Source organism: Pogona vitticeps, chromosome 2 (assembly GCF_051106095.1).
Source record: "Pogona vitticeps strain Pit_001003342236 chromosome 2, PviZW2.1, whole genome shotgun sequence".
Classification (NCBI taxonomy): Eukaryota; Metazoa; Chordata; class Lepidosauria; order Squamata; family Agamidae; genus Pogona; species Pogona vitticeps.
The window spans coordinates 294,432,804-294,454,186 of record NC_135784.1 but is presented as its reverse complement, the minus strand read 5'-3'; the positions used below and the strand labels follow the sequence as shown (position 1 = coordinate 294,454,186).

General features: G+C 40.5%; 1 non-coding gene across 1 annotated transcript; it reads left to right on the top strand.

Annotated features, from left to right (window-relative positions):
* Positions 1–15,503: 15,503 nt before the first annotated feature.
* LOC144587712 (U1 spliceosomal RNA) lies at positions 15,504–15,667 on the top strand. The gene has a single exon (XR_013542867.1). It is a non-coding gene; the product is annotated as a U1 spliceosomal RNA (small nuclear RNA).
* Positions 15,668–21,383: the final 5,716 nt, after the last annotated feature.

The following is a 21,383-nucleotide window of genomic DNA, read 5'->3' as shown; positions in this document are numbered from 1 at the left end:
AAAACTGAGGGTGAAAGCAAAAGGTTGAGAAGAGTAGAGAAGAAAGATATGATACTGGGGGAAAGAACTGTGATCTTCTTTTTGTACAAATTAGAGCATATTTCCCCATTCCAAAGTGAAACCATGGAGTATCACAGAAACATGAGCTCTGGGTTAAGATAAGAAACAAAGACACAGAGCTTTTCTCTAGTATATACCCTACGTTACAGTTTGATCTCTCCACTGAATTGCTGGCATAACTGAGTTTAATTTGTATAACTGACGTTAAGACATATTCTTGAGCCATTCGATTTCTATCATTTTGGGGAGAGAGCGTCTCTTCAGAAGAAGGATTTTACAGACCCAGTTCAGTACAATCTGTTGTAATGTGGGGAATTCCTGATATAATCCTTTCTTTTTGGAAACCATCCAGGAATAATAAAGAATGTTATTGATTAGAAGAACTCTGTGGAATTCATGACATACCAGATAGTGCTCTGCACATGGGAGGATGGTTTTCCAACAACTAAGTACAATCCATTTATGTTACTACAGGCTTGCACCGTCGGAAGCTCAGAAGGTGGACCATCATGTAGGTGGCTCGTCAGGGGTCCAATAAACTCATTGCATTTGCTGACTGCCTGAGACTATAAAACCAAGGAAAGGGCCCCTTTTAGAAACCTCACATGTGCATAATTCAGTATAGTATGTCACAGCTTCTATAGGCCTGTGTGAAGGGAGAATACAGTAAACAGAGGGACACCAATGATATTTTCAAGGCTTTCACAAACCCATTTGTGTTCTTGCTTGGGGTACCCCATAATGCCTTCACCATTTAGGTAAAGGTTCCCCTTGACATTTAGTCCAGTTATGTCCAACTCTAGGGGGCAGTACTCATCCCCGTTTCCAAGCCGCAGAGCCAGCGTTTGTCCAAAGACAGTTTCCATAGTCATATGGCCATCGCGACTAGACATGGAATGCCATTACCTTCCCACCAAGGTGGTACCTATTTATCTACTCACATTTTTACATGCTTTCAAACTGCTAGGTTGGCAGGAGCTGGGAGAAGCGATGGGAGCTCACTCCGTTGTGTGGATTCGATCTTACAACTGCTGGTCTTCCAACCTTGCAGCACAGAGGCTTCTGCAGTTTAACCCTCAGCGCCACCACGTCCCCTTCACCATTTAGATATCTGTAAATAGATTATTGCAAGAAAAACATAAATCTCTAGTTCTTTCTCTTTTTCAGTGGAGATTAACTGCAGTAAAAGGGAGAAAACCATATATAGCAGGATGCCTTCTGAGTTGCTGATGAGACAAAAATGTCATATCATAAATGGGTTCTATGTGAATGCAACCAAAATATAATATGAAAGCTTCCCCACTGCCCTGAGCAGCCTTGGAACTGCTGTCAGGGGAGTGAGAGAGGGTGTTCTCTCTTGATCGTGGTTCAGAGAACAACCACCTTTCTGAAACTGCTATTTGCATATAAAGCTCTCATTACTAGCAGTAAACTGTGGCAGAGGAAGAGTTAAATTTTCTGCTTCTCCTTCTCCCCAACTCATAGACCCAAGATTCTCCAGTTTTCCTTCTGCTATGTTAATTGAATTCATGCCATTAACCCACCTAATGGTCTTGTCTGAAATCTTACAAAACAGCAAGAAAACATTGTATGTGTCTCCAAACAGGCCATGGTGGTGAACGGCAGCCAATCCCGCATGCAGCTCAAGAATGTGTGTTTCTAAAGAACTATTTGTAATTGTAATTTCCTGCCCACCACCAAATATCTTAAAAATTCAAGATGACATCCAGTCTTTTCAGGCTGCCAAATTTAAAATGAAGAAGGGGGGGATCACAATGGAGATTAACATATCTTTAAGATCTTTTCACTTTCCCTTTGTTCTCTGCAGAGCTTGGAATGGAATGTTATTTTTTGAAGGCACGAATATAATAAAGTTCTTAAATTCCCGAGCATAATCCAGTTATGCTCAGTTATGGATACTTTCAACCTATCATTATGTTCACTCTTCTCAAAAGAAAATTCCAAAGCTTTGGTTTTCCACGACTATAGATCATTTGTCCATTATCGCAGGGATCTAGCTAGGGAGAATTAGGTTTTTCATAAGAGCCCTCTGGCACCTACCCAAAATCCCCCCTGCCAAGCCTGGCAGCTGGACATGCAAGCAGACATTTAATATTTCTCCTATTTTTAAATAGTCAGTTGCTGTCACCTAAACCTGATAACAAGGGAGGCTTATGTAGAGAGACCTATGTAATGGTTGGGATACCTTAGAACAGTGGTCCCCAACCTTGGCCCTCTTAAAAACCCAACTAAAAACATGGCTGTTTATTCAGGCCTTTCCTCCAGCCAATTCTCGATTTCTCTCTTACTTTTCCTTCTTTATTTTACTGCTGTTGTTGTTTGATTATTATGTATTTGCCTATGTTTTTATTATCTGATTTTATATTGGAAGCCGCCTAGAGTGGTCCGGTGGGCCAGATAGGTGGGGTATAAATCAACTAACTAACTAACTAACTAACTAACTAACTAACTAACTAACTAACTAACTAAATAACTAAATAACTAAATAACTAAATAACTAAATAAATAAATAAATAAATAAATAAATAAATAAATAAATAAATAAATAAATAAATAAATAAATAAATAAATAAATGTTCTTGGATTTCAACTCCCAGAAATCCTGGCCAGGAGAGGTGGTGGTGAAGGCTTCTGGGAGTTGTAGTTCAATAACATCTGGAGGCCCAACATTGAGGACCACTGCCTTAGAAGATGCCTGGCATCAAACCTAGAACTGCCCCTGCATATTAGATGTGGTATGTATTTGGTCAAGCCAAATCTTGGAGATGTTCTTTCTTCTGACTACAATTCTCAGGATGCACCAACTAGCCGGCCAGGGGATTCTGGGTATTATAATCCAAAAAAGTTTTTCCCTACCCAAACTCTTTCACATGCATATCTCTCAGTGAGTCTGCTATTTTAGTTTTCTTTATTGGGTGTTAGGCATAGTCAATGGGTTATGGGCAGTTGCATCAACATCTAGACCTACCTTAAGGCTCCTGATGGCAGTACCTTGAGGTAAAGCCTGAAGTGCAGATGAAAATACTTATCTCTTGAGCAAGTAAAACCCAGGATCCTAATATCTAGGTCAAGTTTAATCAACCCTTAATGAAGGTTATGTCCCCAATGACCAATGTATCATTAAAAGGGGGACTGAAAATAAAACAGCCAACAGCGTACAGTTCTGATTGCCGCACCTGAAAAAAAAAAAAAAAAACGTCGTGGAACTGGAAAAGCTGCAGAAGAGAGTGACTAAAATAATGACTGGGCTGGGGCACCTCCCTTATGAGGAAAGGCAACAACATTTGGGGCTTTTAAGTCTAGAGAAAAGGCGCCTGAAGGGGAACATGACTGAGGTGTATACAATTGTGCAGGGGATGGATAAAGTGGATAGAGAGAAGCTCTTTTCCCTCTCACGCAATACGAGAACCAGGGGACATCCACTCAAATTGAGTGTTTCAAGAGTGAGAACAGACAAAAGAAAATATTTCTTTATCCAGCGTGCTGCTAGTCTGTGGAACTCCTTGCCACAGGATGTGGTGATGGCATCTGGCCTAGATGCCTTTAAAAGGGGATTGGACAGATTCCTGGAGGAGAAGTCCATTGCAGGTTACAAGCCACAATGGGGATGTACAATCTCCAGGCATCAAAGAAAGGTACCTCCAAATGCCAGATGCAGGGGAGGGACATCAGGAGACAGGTCTCTAGTTGTCTCGTGTGCTCCCAGAGGCATCTGGTGGGGCCACTGTGAGATATAGGAAGCTGGACTAGATGGGCCCTTGGCCTGAGCCAGCAGGGCTCTTCTTATGTTCTTAATGTTGCATATTACTAGCTCTTCCTGCTTTTCCAAAAGGCTCCAAAGGAAACTGGTAGAGCTTGGAAAGTTACTCCTTAAAAGTAATTTGTAACTGTTATAATCCCAATATCTCCCAATCTTTTTGTTAGTTGCCATTATATTTACATTTTTCAAAATGTAACAGTTTATTTTCCCCTTTCTTAAAAGTAACAAATACAGATAATTTTAATTCCTTAAAAATAATAATAAAATGATTGTAGAAGCAACTGGCCTATAGTAGACAACACACTTTCCTATGTCATTGTTGCCTCATCAGGCAAAAGAGACCATAAGATATAGCACTAACCAATACTTGGGTAATATGGAACTCCTCATCCACCACCATTTAATAGCTGGAAAAGTAACATTAAAATATTATAGTTACACTGCAAAAAGAATGAAGCTGTCTTTCATTAAAATACCATTGTAATGGAGACATGTCCTATTTATTGGGTAACATTGGCTGAAATCCTGTCTCACACTTACGCAAATGATGTATCTTTTAGACATGAATTGCTGTGAGTTAAGGAATTTCCATAAACGTTATCTGTTGCATTGTTGTTGTTGTTGTTGTTGTTGTTGTTGTTTAGTCATTAAGTTCAACTCTTCGTGACCCCATGGACCAGACACGCCAGGCCCTGTTGCATATTGAGTTGCGGAACAGGTAATGACTATGGAGATAACTCACAGCAAATTGCCACTAAAAGTTAAGCTATTTACGTAACTGTGCAACAGGATTTCAGCCATTAATTACAACAAAGTTGTTCTTTGGAACAAATTATTTGCATTCTCTGCTAAACATACATCGTGCATTGTGGCTCAGTCCTAGTCCCAAAACACAGGCCCTAAAGTTTGCAAACTCAATTCCCGGGTCCAGGTTTCTCATTATACAAGAACAAAGCTCTTTGTTGTCCTTTTGTGGTAAGTGGTTGCAATTACATGGTTCTTTGCAAAATGACTTAAGCAGAGCCTTTTGAATGGAGAAGGATTATACAATGTTTATGTCTGTTCTTGCCCTAAGTGCAGATGTCCCCCAGGTCCTATTTTAAATCACCACGGCTAAATCTTGGATTGTGTCTTACTTTGGGGCTCTTTGATATTTTCCTCTAATGCTTTAGGACATGTGATACACATAATCCTCTCAGAAAGTAAAGAAGAAGGTGGCTCTGAGGTCTATTTACACAAAGGCCCACCTCCTTGTCCCTCCCCTGGCCTAAAATGAAAGCTAGCAGTGTGGTCTTGAATGGAAACAAGAAAAACGTTTTGTTTTTCCGCAGCATTTAGGATAAGCTGCTTAGATTGCTGTAAGCATCTTCTTTTAGTGAAGGTGAGGATATATTTACACTTTTAAACAGAAGAGGAGAAATACTAAAAGATCATCAGCATTGGTAACATTTTTTAAATCAGAAATCTTTTTAAAGATTTGGTTACACTTTTTAAAAGACTGCCCCCCCCCCTTTTTTTAAATGAAGCCACTCTAAATTTAATATGGGTATGTTTGTGCTGGAAGTTCTTTGCAAAACACGTATCTTACTAAAGCCCAGAATAATATTGTTGTAAGATTCTTTGGAGGATCCCTATAATTGAGCTTAATAGGCACAGATACTCTGGTTCCTACGCCAACCAAGGCCTCCCAAGAAGCACGAGGGCAGTTCCCTTTTTGTATATTAACAACAGGAGACTTGAGAAAGCCCAAGGCAACCAAGCAGCCTGGAAAATAAGCCTTGTTCCAGGTGAAAGAAATGGAGGCGTATGTCTATGGACTGGACCTCGAAAATTCTACTTGGAGAATTCTTGGGAAATTATGGGAGTTGGAGTCCTAAAAAAAGAGAATGGTACACAAATTACAATTACTACTAATTATATTACTTGTTTTTTTGTTGTTTAGTTGTTAAGTCGTGTCCAACTCTTCATGGACCAGAGCACGCCAGGCCCTCCTTGTCTTCCACTGCCTCCCGGAGTTTGGTCAAATTCATGTTGGTCGCTTCGATGACACTGTCCAACCATCTCATCCTCGGTCGTCCCCTTCTCCTCTTGCCGCCACACTTTCCCAACATCGGGGGCTTTTCCAGGGAGTCTTCTCTTCTCATGAGATGCCCAAAGTATTGGAGCCGCAGCTTCAGGATCTGTCCTTCTGGTGAACACTCAGGGTTGATTTCCTTCAAAATGGATAGGTTTGTTCTCCTTGCAGTCCAGGGGACTCTCAAGAGTCTCCTCCAGCACTACAATTCAAAAGCATCAATTCTTTGGCAGTCAGCCTTCTTGATGGTCCAGCTCTCACTTCCATACATCGCTACAGGAAAAACCAAAGCTTTGACTCCGCGGACCTTTGTCGGCAAGGTGATGTCTCTGCTTTTTCAGATGCTGTCTAGGTTTGTCATCACTTTCCTCCCAAGAAGCAGGGGTCTTTTAATTTCGTGGCTGCTGTCACCATCTGCAGTGATCCTGGAGCCCAGGAAAGTAAAATCTATCACTGCCTCCATATTTTCCCCTTCTCTTTGCCAGGAGGTGATGGGACCAGTGGCCATGATCTTAGTTTTTTTGATGTTGAATATTACTTGTTACCTAGAAGTAAATAGTTATAAGAAGCTGTTTTACTTGTAATTCATTAATTCCCAATTTAGGTAATATGTTTGAGAAAGGATGAGCTCCTCTCAGTCATGTTGACTTCTCATGAAACTATGTGGGGCTGATCAGACATGTTTTCATCCTTGAAGCGAAGGACAAGATACCACCTCCTTTCAATGTAGAGATATTGACCGGACTCTTATTTGAACACTGACAATCGAATGAGACAGTACTCTCCACCACAAACTGAACAGCAGACTAATTTGGGGGAGATGGAACAGGTTGTGTGACTTGCACAGTTCTGTCCTCCAGCAGAGGGAGGACACATGTCCTAAGCAGCTTCCATTGCTTTCAGCCAGCATTTGTTGTTTAAGAAATTTGCCACACTGCCTAATGGTAGAGCCAACTTGGCAGATGTGCTATGCAGGAAAAATCTGCCTTAGAGAGCAGAGAATAATAAAGAAGGAGCAGCTGCTGAAACAGTTATGTAGATACCTTTGCCTAGTAATGAGAAACCACATCCATTAAGTCATCTCTGATAGCTCACAGATTATCAATGACTTTTAGACTTTATATGTAATATTATACAATAAGTCTCGGTCTTGGAAACATTGCAATGGCATTTAGTGTGGCTTTTTTGCTCTAAGGAAAATCTGAAATTATGCATATCAGCTGCTCATATCACTTTCAGAACCAACTTTGTTAATTCTTAAGAGCGAGAATATTCAACATTTTAAAAATGTTTTTTTCTAGGAGACAGCATAATATTCTTTTATATATCCTTTTGAATCAGTAGACTCTGAAACCTAATTTAAGAATGAAACATACTTTGAAATATATACTATTATGAGCATTTTTGTGAAGAAAGGTAATGGATTACCAGGGCTAGGTATAGCCTCTAGAGAGAACATATATCAGATCATAAACTAATGCTGTTTGGATGCATGCCAGAGGTCAGGGTCTCTTCCCTTCCTCCCCCCCATCCTTCTGGTTAAGCCATAAAAAAGAAAGAAAAGGAGAGAGTGTCAGAACAGTAAAACATGCACATCTACGCTTGGTTTTATTATGGAATATAACAGAGAGGAAAGGAGGAAACTGATGTTATTTATACATCTCCTGAGTTCTGTATTCGTTTGAGAATACATTCCTAGCTTATGAAGAAATAAAATTAGTAAAGATGATCCTTATTCCTTCAAATCTTAAAAAAGAGAGAGAGAAATAAAAATAGAAGCCAATTAAGAAAACAAGCGAAGAACAAATGTGAGCTGAGTAAATATCTCATATCGACGGAAGCTGCCTTCCTTAGCCGCATATTCCATAAAGTTTCTCCACTAAGGGACCATTTGTGTTAAGATTATTTGGAATTTACCAGCAAAGTACAACATCCTAGAACTGCAATTATGACCATTGAATAGCAACGACCACTGTGGGGACTGGTAATTCAACAGAAAGAGTAAATGTATCTTTTATTGTATTAGGACATCTACTTATGAGTAGAAGAAAATATTGCCAAAAATATTTACAGATACCTCCTAGAGCTGGATTCCATGTTTGCAGATTTGCAGGCAGCCATTATAGAGAAAACTGGTACTGTCACTTCTTTCTACCAAGGAGCAGCAAAAAAATAGCAAGTGAAAGGGAAAAAGCAGACTTAGGGTATCAATCTACCTGTAGATTTAGAAAACACAAGAGAAGGAGAACACCTGTCTGTCTGTTCACACATGCATATGGACAGATAATTGGCTACAAATGCACAATTTCCAAGAGTCTAAACAAATTTTCAAGTATGATGGCTATGTTTGATTTGAGTGTCTGTCTTTCTTAAGGCAAGTAAATAAGCAGGTTGGGTAAAACGTATACTTTGCAGAGATCTGCAGACTTACACAAGCGTCGGCTTATGATGGTATACAAAAGAATCTGGGTTTCTAGGCGGCAAATGTTTCATGTAATCAGCTTGTCGTGAGCTAAGATTCATTGTGTGCTTGAATTCTGAAGAGCCACTTTGTGTCTGGAATAGCATTAGACTAGTGCAACTTGAAGGTGATGAGAAAGGCAATTGTAAGTGGGTTCAAATTTGGAAAAAAAAAACATTCCCCTTTTTGTTTCCCCAGAAGTGGAGACAATCCTTTTTCACAAACACTTCTTTTATTTTCAAACAATGGAGTACTACGTATGAACAACCACTTCAGTTGGACCAACAGGTCCCTCAGTTTCTTTACATTTAACATAACTGTCCCTTAAGGCCCGAAAGAGTTCACCATCCGGGATTCACTCCAAACCTTTCGTGAGCTTTTTCTGTGGGCTTTCTCGTGGGCCTCCTCAGACTGGGGCATAGGGTGCCGCAACAGGGGTGCCGAGTCCACTCTCTCTCCTTGGCCGTTTCTGGCTGAAGCATCGCCACCGGCCTGGCCCACCAATCATCCTTCTTGGGATAGACAGACACCATCCATTCCACAGGTTCTGCTTCCCCCGGCTATACCTCAAATCCTTCCCTTCTTTGCCTTTTCTCCTCCTTCTTTGCCCCCTCAGTCTCCCTACCTTTTTCACCTTCTCATTTCTCCTCAGTCCCTGTCACCTGATCTTCCTCCACTCTTTTTTTTTTGAATTTTCTTTTTATTATTATTATAATATATAAAATCCATCTATGATTATTTAACATCGTGTCACCTGGGTTCAGCCCACAATCATTTGCCAATAAAACTACAGTGGTGCCTCGCACAGCGAGGTTAATCCGTTCCGGATTAACCCTCGCTGTGTGAAAGCATCGTTGAACGGGGCAGGAAAAGCCATTGGAACACATTAAACATGGTTTAATGCGTTCCAATTGGGCCGAATACTCACCGTTCAGCGATGCTTCCCTATGGCCGGCAGCCATTTTCGCGCCCTCCCCTTGCTTAACGAGGGCGCGAAAACGCTACGCGCGGCCATTTTGGGGCTTCCGGCGGCCATTTTGTAGCCGCGGAACAGCTGATCGGCGGGTCGCAAAGCGAAGGTCGGTAAGCGAACCGCTTACCGACCTTCGCTCTGCGATTTTCGCCCATTGGGGCCATCACTCTGCGATCGCATTAGCGATCGAAAAAAACGTCCCCGTAGAGCGAATTCATCACTCTACGGGGCGCTCGTTGTGCGAGGCACCACTGCACAATACATATCAAGCTTCTAATCTATACAACGTGCTTCTAACCATTGGTAAAACAAGTTCCGTGTTTGATAATATTCTGCATCTTCCTTTCCTTTGATTTTCAATGTTAGTCTATCCATTTCGGCGCAGCCCCATATCATTTTAATTATTTCTTGATCTGTAGGTGTTTCTTTGTTTTTCCAGTGTTGTGCAAATATAATTCTTGCAGGTATTAAAATATGCAATATTAAATATACATTTTGTTTATCAACACTTTCTGGCATTATACTTAGTAAAAAGAGTTCTGGCTTAAAATCTACATTTTTAAATTATTTTAACAAGCCATATATGTATTTTTTTTCCAAATTTTTTTTGTTTTGCTCCTCCTTACTTGAGGGGACAGCTCACATTCCTCTCTGCTGCTCACACTTCTCTCACGCTCCACTCCATCCTTTCTCACAGCAACCCTATTCATCTTTCATATCTTCTCTAAATTATTGGGTCTCGGCGAGTTAGGACCAGATTCCTTCAGAATGTAGAATGTTAACAGCTAAAGAACATTGAGTACCAAGTACTGTCCAGTCCTGTGCATGTTTTAATTTGGAAATAAGTCTCAATAAATTCAGTGAAACTTCTTGTGTGGAATAACACATCAGATGCAGTCATAGGCTGCATTTATAATCAGAGGTGGGGAAACTTATTTTCTGGGCTACGACCACCAGAATTATCCACTAGCATGGCTGCTTGGCTGGGGAATGCTGGGCACTGGGGCCCAAAAAGCAACTTTCCCCATCTTTGCTGTTTCTTTCAAAGAGTATAAGCTGAGCAAGTAAGAAGTATGATCAAGGCTGACAGTGTTAGAACAACAGTGACCTCAGACACAGCACAATAGCTACAACCTCCTATCCTGCAAGACGTCTTCTGCTAAAAAGCTCCAAAAATATCTAATTGCTCTCTAGGGTCAAATTCAAAGCTGCTATTTTTGCTACACTGGCACGCTTTTGGTTTTGTTTATTTGTTTGTTTGTTTTTGAGTTTTTGGTTCCTTTGCTCAGATCAAATGGTTATTCAATGCCATTCAAGCGACTGCCTGAATTATATTCCAGCAACTTTCAAATAGAAAATTCTCTATCAGAGCTCAGTGATAAAAATCTTATTCAGAATACTGCTGGACTACTTTGTGCAGAGAGAAAGGGGTGAAGAAACTGTTTGCGTAGAAATGGCAGGTCTACACTAGGCTGTCACAAACAGCAGACCTAAAAACAGCTAAAGATATAGAAAGTGGAATCTTAGGGTTTATGTAAGGTTTGTGTAACTTGTGGTGGCTAATTATGGCTAATTGACTAGGGGCTGGGGTGCTTCTTGACTATGGAGCACTTGACAGGCATGCAACAGAGACATGCCCTGGCACGAACGTTCCCTTTAAGCTGTGTGGGTATGTGGTCGTGCAGCACTGCATCGGTGCTGCAGCCCCACAGCCAGTGTTGCTGCCCATTTGGTTCTGATAGTGGCCGGAACCCCGTGTGTGTGGGGCGGGGGGCCCTGCCTATCGCTGGTGGAAAATTAGAGGGAATGTTGCCTGGCACCTTGTCAATTAGGTGCAATTAGCCATGGTAAGTCAGGAAAACCGTATGACAATTCTCATGTGATTGACAGAATTCTGGCCATGCTCAATCTAGTTATAACATTAAAATAGGAATTGCAATAGATTCCTGCCCCTCCCCATTGTGGATTTTGGCTGCAATAATGTTGACAGTGTAAATAGCTACTTACCCAGCAATTGAGCATTTGTTAATTTTGCCCATCTCTACATACTTCAAAGAAGAAATTTGTTTCCTATTTTGAGGCTGAAGATCCATGAAGGTTGACCTTCTCCTCTCTTCCATTAAGTAGAAAGCCATTGGTTCTTGTTTGTTTGTTGAGACCTTCAGGAAAGAAAACAAACATTTTTTGGCCAGAAAAAAAGTTTGAGTGTTCTTTTTTAAACTGGAGAGGTGCCATACGATGGTTTTTAGGATGCAAAAATGCCCCCAAGGGTCACATATAGCCAACAGGTTATACGTTGCCATCCTAGCTTTCTTTTTATAAGAGCTTGATATATATTTATTCATGCAGACTTTCATGTTTTGTATTAAAAAACCAAAAGCACATTTAATTTTGATGAGAGTGCTGACGTTCTCTGGGTATGGTGTGAGAGTATGTATGGATGTATGATAATATAGGGGCCAGGCAGTCTATGCTGTGTTCATCCAGATTCTACTGCGCTCTCACAGAATGGGCTTTTCCTGAGTTTGAACCTGGAGAATAAATGTTGCGTCTGAACAGATCATAATCAAAGTGCTTCCTGAATGACCTTACCCTTTAAATATTACATCTGTTGGTATTTGCATGTTCCCAATTCTGGGGTCTTGCAAATTTTGAGCCTTGCTGTCATCAGTGTGCCAGAAAAATTAAAGGGAATGTTCTCTTGTTCTCTCTAGTGGCCAATTGTGATATTACACTTACAGAATAGGAACCATGAGGGCCAAAATCAGGTTGCTTAGCATAGTAAATCCCACTAGAGGATTTATGGAATCAATGGGGATTTCATGAGTCAATTCCTAAATATGTTGAGTTGATTCAAATTGGTTACTCTAACTGCAACTTACTTTCGCATAGTAAATTGCAGTTAGAGTAGATTAATCAGAATCAATGAACTCACAGAGGAGTTATTAAATCTCCATTGATTCAACAGGAGTAGTCTAGTGTGATTTACTGTGGCTAACTAAACATGAATTTTTTGTCTTTGATATAACATTTCTCTTACCATAAATCATAGGGAGTCAGACCATTTATACATCTAGCCCACAATGGACTTACTGGACTCTATTAGACTGAAGGAGAGACTGAAGGATGAAAAGAGGGCATTTTAAGTGCTTTAAAACTTGGAAATTGTGAAGTGTGTTGTATTCCTTTCAGCTGCACTGGTGAAGAATATCTAAAAATAACACAGTAACTAGAGGTCTCTCCCCACCATCACTAAAATTGTTCTAGACTGGCTATGAAAGAAAGCAGAATACACAAGGCAGTTTCAGGGTAATGGTTTTTATTGTGTTTGTTTTTTAAAAAAAATATATATATATGTAACTTTGCATTTTATTGTAGATGTTCTTGTTTGACAACCATTCTCAGACAACAATTATAATCTGAAACTCAACACAGAAGCTGAGCGTTGTTGCTTGTATAGACAGACTCACCATTATTAAAAGTGCCCCTATCCTCCCCGCCATTACATTTTTACATTTTTCCCCAGCTGCAGAGGAGATATTCCTGTTTGTATGTTGGCTCTACATGTGTCTTGTTCGTGTGTAGAGTCCACATAAAAGTGGCAATATCTTCTTTCTAGATGTATCACTTTCCATGGGGCTAGGCTTACCTCTCTTGTGTGGCAAGTGAATACTGGCAGAAAAGTCCTGATGTTTCTTTAGAATCTCTTTTACTTTTAAAAAAATGCTTCTCAGTTAGTGCATAATCTATGATGTGTTCTGATGAAATGCTGTTATAGTTCAACTCCTAATTTCTGCAGCTAAAGGCTCCTTGTGGTCACTGTTTCAGTTCAAGGTTGGAAGACAGATTTATGGAAGCTGAGGCAATCTCCTTATTCATTTGGTACTGGGGAGAAACTTTAGGTTTAAAGATTTATGACTTTTGAGTTTCTGTATGAAAGTCTGGAAGATAAGCTACGACTTAAAAGGAGAGAACAAAAGAGTAGTCCAAATGTTGAGCAAGTAATTCATCAATTCATACACAGCCAGTTTTTACTGGAGTGATAATGGCACCCAACCAGATACACAGAGGTCTTGGGATGTTACCAGAACCAGAGGCAAAGGTATATCTGTTGAAACAAATGATTGGTTAGGCCTCCTAAGAGAGAGCATTTTAATTATTTATTTATTTATTCATTTGATTTCTACTCCGCCTATCTGGACTACCAGACCACTCTAGGCGGCTTCTAATACAAAATCAGACAATAAAACACAGGTAAGTACATGACAATTCAATAATCGCTACAATGAAATAAAGGATAGGGAAAAGTAAGAAAAAAAATAAAAAATCAAGAGTTGTATAGCAAGTTCTATAATGATTTCCCAACCTCCTTACAATATTCTTCCTGTCTCGTTTAATACAGTGAATTTTCCCATGACTTCCTGGGCCTTTTCACTTCTTCATGAAGCAGCTCTGCTCTGGTGGAAGAGTTTCCATGCTATGGTGCTTTTCATTGCAGTTTGTGTCTGTAGCAAGAAATTCCCAACGAGAAGCTCGTTGTACTCCAGAAAAAACACCAAACATGCTCGCAAAAACAAAGGAAATAAACAAAACAGCCCCAGAATAGAGAGTGATATTTGAGATTGTTCATAAAAGATTTCAGAAGGATATCTTAAAGAAAAATTAAGTTAGTTTGTTTGGACTCCAATCCCAGTAAGTGGTGTCTTGAGTTGCAAAATTAATTCGTTTCGGATGATGGTTGTAACTCAAGTTGGTTGTAACTCAAAGCACCATTTCCCATAGGAATACACTGAAAAGTGATTAATCTGTTCCAGTCATTTTTGGTTGTATCTCAAGGCGTTGTTTGTATCTCAAAGCATTAGTTCCCATAGGAACTACTTTAATGCGAAAGCGGTTAATCCATTCACTGTCCAAAAATGGGGAGGGAGAAAGGGAATGAAAGAACAAATGGCAAGCCGGCCTTACCTTTTGGCAAAGTGACATGGCCACCTCAGGCAGCAGATTTGAGGTGTCATGAAAGAGCAGCACAGTGTTGGTTGCTTATTTTGTTACTGAATTTTTACTGCTAGGGATGGGGAGAGGTGCTTGTAGAATGTCATGCCTCATGCACCGAAGAAATTTGACTGGATTTAGCGCTACATATTACGCACCTCAACTGGAATGAGGAAGAGTTGCCATTTTGCTGCTCTGACGCAAGCAGGAAAATGTCTTGGGCCAGTCTTGGATGATAGGATATGATGATTTTGGGAGGAGACAGGCTTACTTCTAAAGAGGCAAATGCATCACCCTCTGAACCAAGTCCCAGTAGCCTATAGGATATACACAGTCATAGTGAGAGCAACTCAGGATCCAGTCACCCTCTATACCAGAAGATCCCTGTAGAATTCAGAGCTACAGCTATTCCTCCTGCACACACATTGAATTTGCTCCCTCTGCAGAGGGCCATAATTTTGCAGCCAGAAGTAGCATGCGAGTTTCTAAGGAAGACTAGTTGCTATGGAGAAGCTGAAGGATTCCCTGTAGCTGGCAAAGATTCAAATACAGTACGTTCTTTCTTGGCAAATTAACATTTATTTACACAAACTTACACATTATGGAATGGATTCAGAGCAGAGCTGAGAAAACATGCTTTCTTGAGCTACAACCCTCAGAACCTCCCAACCAGCATCGCCATTGATTTTAGATAGCCATAGTTAAGAAAGTAACTTTTTCAAGTTGTCTTTTGGAGTCTCCTTTCTGTATGGAATAGGCCAGTTCAACTCGTTGCCTCCTCCAGCTCTACTGCCTTTAAGTTATCTTAAACACTAGAAGTGTGTCCCATCAAGTAGCCAGGTAGTTTTGTTTTCAATCCACCATCGAATCTTCTCTGATTTTAGAAGCTAAGCAGGGTCAGGTCTGGTTAGCATGACCACAAGGGAATTGAAGGAATATCCAAGTAGGGTCAGGGAAGAATCTTGGATGAAAGCTTGGAGAGACACTGCCAGTCAGAGTTGACAGCTATGGGCTAGATGGATTCATATTTTGATTCAGTGTAAGACAGCTTCTGGTATTAAGGAGTTAGGCATGTTACCTCATCATCACCCTGCTTGACTGAAACACCATTTTATATTCATTGTTTTCAACTTTAAATGTTACCTTTCATTGTTGTAGTATTTTACTTACCTGGCAGGGGAGATACCATGATCACGAAGGTGGTTTTCCCAGGGTGAGGCTCATCCATTGCACTCCGGGTGTGCTGACCCCTGCAATTTCCCCAAATGCGGGAAACTCGACTGCATAATTTGTGGTAGTATTGTTGTATAGGCGGGCCTTCCCAACAGAAAACCCTTGACGATCTTTTTTCTTATTCTGTTCTTTATTTATTTATATATTTTTTTACGTTTCTGCTGTAAAGTTTTAAAATTACATTGTTGTTTTTACTGTAAGCCGCCTAGAGTGGTCTAATATGATCAGATAGGCGGGATAGAAATAAAATAAATAAATAAAATAAATAAATAAATTAACCCCACATTTCTGAAGGAGAAAGGCGGGGTTAAAATATTTTAAATAAATAAGTGTAAAATCAAGTTGCTTATCCTAATAACAAAGAATAAGATTATCACCATGCTTCTGAACTCCAGTTTCTGAAAAACTACAGGTACAGCATCCTTTTGTTCCCCTTCTGTAGTTTCCATACATCCTTGGTTGGCAGCTGTACATAAAAGGGAGCTCAACAAGGTAGGCCATTGAATGTTTTAGCAGGAACAGCACATGGTGCATCTAGCTGCCCTTGTTGCATAAAGAACGATGGGTCCCATGTCATAAGAAAATGACTCCCGTAGGGACAAAGGCTGACGTAACGTGCTAAGCAGAAGGCATTTTGGGATAATTTTTAATTCCTCTCCTCCTGGATGTTGGATGCCATTATGGCTATACAGTACTAACTTTTAATATGGCAGCTCTAAGGAATAATGCCCAGAATACCCCAGACAGCCCCAATACCACCTGAGGCATTCTGAAAGTATTTCTCATATACTTCATCTTGCATGTTTTGCCTGCAAAGGAAATGGTCCCCAGTGAGCTCTCACTATTTAAAATTACAAATGTATGACGATCACTATGAGACAATGTTGTGTCTACAAAACAAGATACCATGAAGGTAAACAACTCAAATGGATCTCTGATTCTAGTGAGAAAGACTTCTGGAAGACTTGCAAGCAATCTTGAATCTTTGGAAATGATAATTAACAATTTGCTTCATGAGTCTAGCAGCGTGCAAGTTTGTTCTCCTGCACTCTCTTTGCCCTAACAACATCTCTGTTAAAACCAGACCAGTCGCAATGTAGCATTCATGAATGCAGTTATGAATATACTGAATTGTTCAAAATAATTAAATTTAAAACACAGGTGTAGTTACTTGCAGGTAGGACCCAGGACAGAATATACATTTGCCACATGATCCACTCTTTGGGTTTCAGACTCAGAAATGCTGATGAGACCATATAATACAGCAAGCATGGGAAAAGTGCAGCATAGGGGGTCCAATTTTAACTTACCCCCCATTTATTTGAAAAAAGAACTACTCAGAAATGCACTCTCACACTCTTGGGGGGATTGCAGGCAATTTTGTCTTGTCTTGGCCCATGGTGATCTGTTTTAGGCCTATGGAAGTGGTTTTTTTAATCACTTCCAATTTTGAAAAAAGACTGCTCCTGAGCATAAAACTCTCAAATGGGGAGAAAACCCCAGCAAAACCCCAGAAGCTCTAGAGGGCTTGAGAGGATTTTATTAGACTTTTTAAAAATTGGTGTGTGTGTGTGGTACAGCTGGCTTCAATACTTTGGCCATCTCATGAGAAGAGAAGACTCCTTGGAAAAGACCCTGATGTTGGGAAAGTGTGAGGGCAAGAGGAGAAGGGGGACGACAGAGGACAAGATGGTTGAACAGTGTCATCGAAGCGACCAACGTGAATTTGACCCAACTCCGGGAGGCAGTGGAAGATAGGAGGGCCTGGCGTGCTCTGGTCCATGGGGTCACGAAGAGTCGGACATGACGTAACCACTAAACAACAGCAATACAGCTGCTGAACCTCTGGAAGCTGGCATATAGTAAAGAGATGGCTTGCCTTTGCTATCCTCCAGTGAGTTTCCCTGACCAACGAAGGATTTTAACCTGGGTCTTCTGAGTCCTAGTCTGACCTTATGTCCAGGACATACTGGCTCTCTGTACTAGTAATAGTTAAGAGATTGTGCTGGTGGTAAATGATGAAGTTCAGGGAGAGCCAACAATATGGTAAGCTTACCACCTGTTTGCATTTCACACAATCCCACACGATGGTTTTGGTTGTAAAAATGATTGAAATGAAATACTAGAATGTGAAGAGACAGCTGCAGCACTTAACCAAAGTACTAAAATGTTTCTTCTTGCTAATGCATTGTCAGCGACAGAGGTGAAAAGGCTAGACCAGGTATTTGCCCAGAAAGGTAGCTTGTAATAATTACTGCATTGCATGACTTGCGGCTTCAAATTCAACAAGATCCACTGACAAATCCTCCTGAGCCTGTGATATTTTGTACCCTTAGTGAAAAGTTGTATTTCTTTTCCTTTAAATGTCCTTTGTAAATTGTTACTTTTGCAGAACCAGGCTGATATGGCTTTTAACAGCAAACTCAGGGCTTTTTGTAGCTCCCACCAGCAAATGTTCGCAGACATAATTCTTTGCTCTTTTTCTACTTTCTTGCATAGACTCAGACTGCCCAACCTCATTCTCTTGACCTCCCACACTGAACTGGTGCAGGTGTTATTCTTTCAAACTGAATTATGGCTTGCCTTGCTATTCCTCTACTATTGTTTTGCTTCAGGGAACTTACAACAAAAGTTTACTTATGGTCTGGTGATTTTTTTTTTAGTTCCATTGTTGCTGTGTACTTACAGTAAATGATTTTTTTTGTTGTTGGCACCGTTTCATTAAAAACATTGCTCGTGATAAGAGGCGTAAAAGCCTTCCTTAAGAGCACTCAGACTTAAATTACACAACAGCACTTTCAAACTGCCTCCCAAATACTCTGCATGTCTACTCAGAAATAAGCAGTGCCAACGTGTCTGCACAGAAGTAACTGGAGCAAGCCTTCACATGTCTACTCAGAAGCAAACAAGGCAAACCTTACTGTGAGAATGGCTAGACTGTAACTCCCAGCATTATTCACCACAACATTTCTCAGGCCATATGGCCTTACTGTCTTGGTCTGGCACTGACGTCATCTCTGAGGCTCTCCTTCAACTGGAGAAGCTGCAAAGTATGCCATCTTGGAATATAAGCAAGGCTGGGCCTGACATGTACTTAAATGGAATCCAACCAGAGAATACCAGGGACTGTAGCTCAATAGTATAGTACATGCAGAAGGTGCTAGTTTCAGTCCCCTACAACTCCAAATAATGAATAAAAATTGTGTGTTGTCAAGTTAATTCTGTCTTATGGTGACACTTTCTAGGGTTTTCTAGGTAGAGAGTACTCAGAAGAGGTTTACCATTCCCTTCTTCTGGGGGCATCCTGTGACTGTGCAGTTTGCCTAAGGATACATAGGCTGGCCCTTCTTCGAGAAGGCACAATGTTTCCCAGCTTGGGGGTTGTGACACTCAAGGGGGTTGCAAGGGGTCTTCTGGGGGGTTGCAGGTCACTTTATATTTGTTGTAGCCCTTGTTAAATAATTTCTTCCTTGACCTTTTGGAGCAGGATATTAAAGTGAGTGTGTATGTTTATGTATGTATATATACAGTATATGAGAAACAGCCCCATTAAAAATGCCTTTTTATGCAAACGTAGTGGTGGAGTTGCAATTATTTGGCTATAATAAAAGGGGGTCATTACTCAAAAAAGGTTGGCAGCTACTGATCTAAAGCAAAGAAGATGGCACTGGTCTGCACCATGCATTAAATTCCTGAGCTTTTTAGAAAGTTTTTTATGCAATGCAAAGGTTTCCTGTGTGAGTAAATGTGCTTTCCTGATACTCAAGGGTAGTGGTTGCAGTACCATAATTGTGGTTAGGCTAATAACCTCAAGAGTGTCTGAAGGAAGCTTCCACTTCCTCTGATTAGAAGCCTGTCAAGTGGTTTTCACATCAGATGTACAATTTGACTGACAGACCAAGGAGGCAACTGGGCTAATCTTATTAAAGGAAGGTTTGGGCTGGTGAAATAAAATGGAACTTTTCAAGGTGAGGGGAAATGCAGTATATAGACATAAAATGAGTATTCGAGAACTGCTCAGCTTGGCAGATCCCGCAATCACATGGCAGCAAAGACTCAGCACCAAATTGACTGAGCTGGGCAGAGCTTGTCCTTGAGAACATTGCATAACAGATCCTCCTTCCTGTTGTTTGTCTATAGGTAGACCATTTCTAGGCCAACACAGATTTAGGGTGAGTAGACACAAATGCATGGCATGTGAAAAAGGGGAATTTTGTATCTGTGGCTTATCATGCCACTGCACCTGTGAACAGTGTCTCTTCCAAACACCTATTAAAAGTACATAATTGTTCTCTTTTTCTTACGGCCAGTCTATGTAGAGCTACACTCTTCATGACAGCTTGGAAGTAATGGGTTATGAAAAACTAGTTATTTATACCCTGTTTCCCCGAAAATAAGACAGGGTCTTATATTAATGTTTGCTTAAAAAAACAAAACACGTTAGGGCTTTTTTTCAGGGGATGTTTTATTTTAATTGGCTAAAAAACACTCAGGAGTACCTGGAAGGAGGTAAATTTCTCACAAAAAGGGGGCAGGGAAGTGTTTTGGGGCAACAATGTGGTGTAGGGGGGGTAGAGGGTCAGATCTACTTCTCCATTTGACCAGTGTTCCTTTTCCACTGTCGCTTAAACAGAGCTACAGCTAGGGGCTGAATTTACAGTGCCCTTTTAGAAAATAGACTACTTTTGGCTGAAAGCCACAGCCTATGTTATTTTAGTGACACAACCTCAACTATGCGTTGCAGCACTGGCCTGCGATATGTGTGGAATAATATCTTGTGACTGCTATTTTCAAAAATAATAAACAGGATTTGTAAACCAAACACACATGCAGACACACATGGGAACAAAACATTTCAATATTACAAGCTGTTATGTTCTTATCATGTTGCTGAAACCTATTTTTCTTTCTTTCTTTCTTTCTTTTCTTTCTTTCTTTTTCTTTCTTCCATAGTGCCCCACTAGTTTTGCCACTCTCTGAACAGTTCACATTATATAATGATGAAATCAGAGACTAAAACACAATATAATAAATACAAAGAAACAATAAAATATAATAAATCCCTGTCACTAGCTAAAAACTGACTTTTAATAAAAAATATGCAAATTAAAACCCATTTAAACCTTTACTACTCTCTTTCTTTATAGTTTAAACACAGTTCTCTCTCCTTCTCTGGATATGTATATAGATGAATTTTGCTTATGAGATGGTCCTCCAGATACTGTTGAACTGCAGCTCCCATCAGCTCTGGCCAGGTATGTCAATGGCATTATGGCCTATTAAGAGGAGGGGGGCATTGCCTCCTTGCTTCTCAGCAAACGTCAATGAAGGTGGGGGTAGCATGGACTTAGTGGTGCTTTCCCCCCCCCTTCCAGATCCTGTTAAACCTCATGCCATGCCACACATGCAAGGAGACCCATACTTTACACAAGCCAACGACATCATTATGGTTAAAATGCTGTACTGAAGCTAAAACTGTGCTCACGACCTGGGGTTCAAATCCCAGGTAGCCGGCTCAAGGTTGACTCAGCCTTCCATCCTTCCGAGGTCGGTAAAATGAGTACCCAGCTTGCTGGGGGAGGGGCAATGTGTAGCCTGTATAATTAAAAAATTGTAAACCGCCCGGAGAGTGCTTGTAGCGCTATGGGGCGGTATATAAGTCCAATAAATAAATAAATAAATAAATAAATAAATATGGGGATCTCTGTGTCACAAACACAGCAAGGTCTCATGGGTCCTTGCACAGTCTAAGGCAGATACCAGCAATGGCTCCAGACATAATAGTCACCATTTAAGTGTAAAGTCCAGT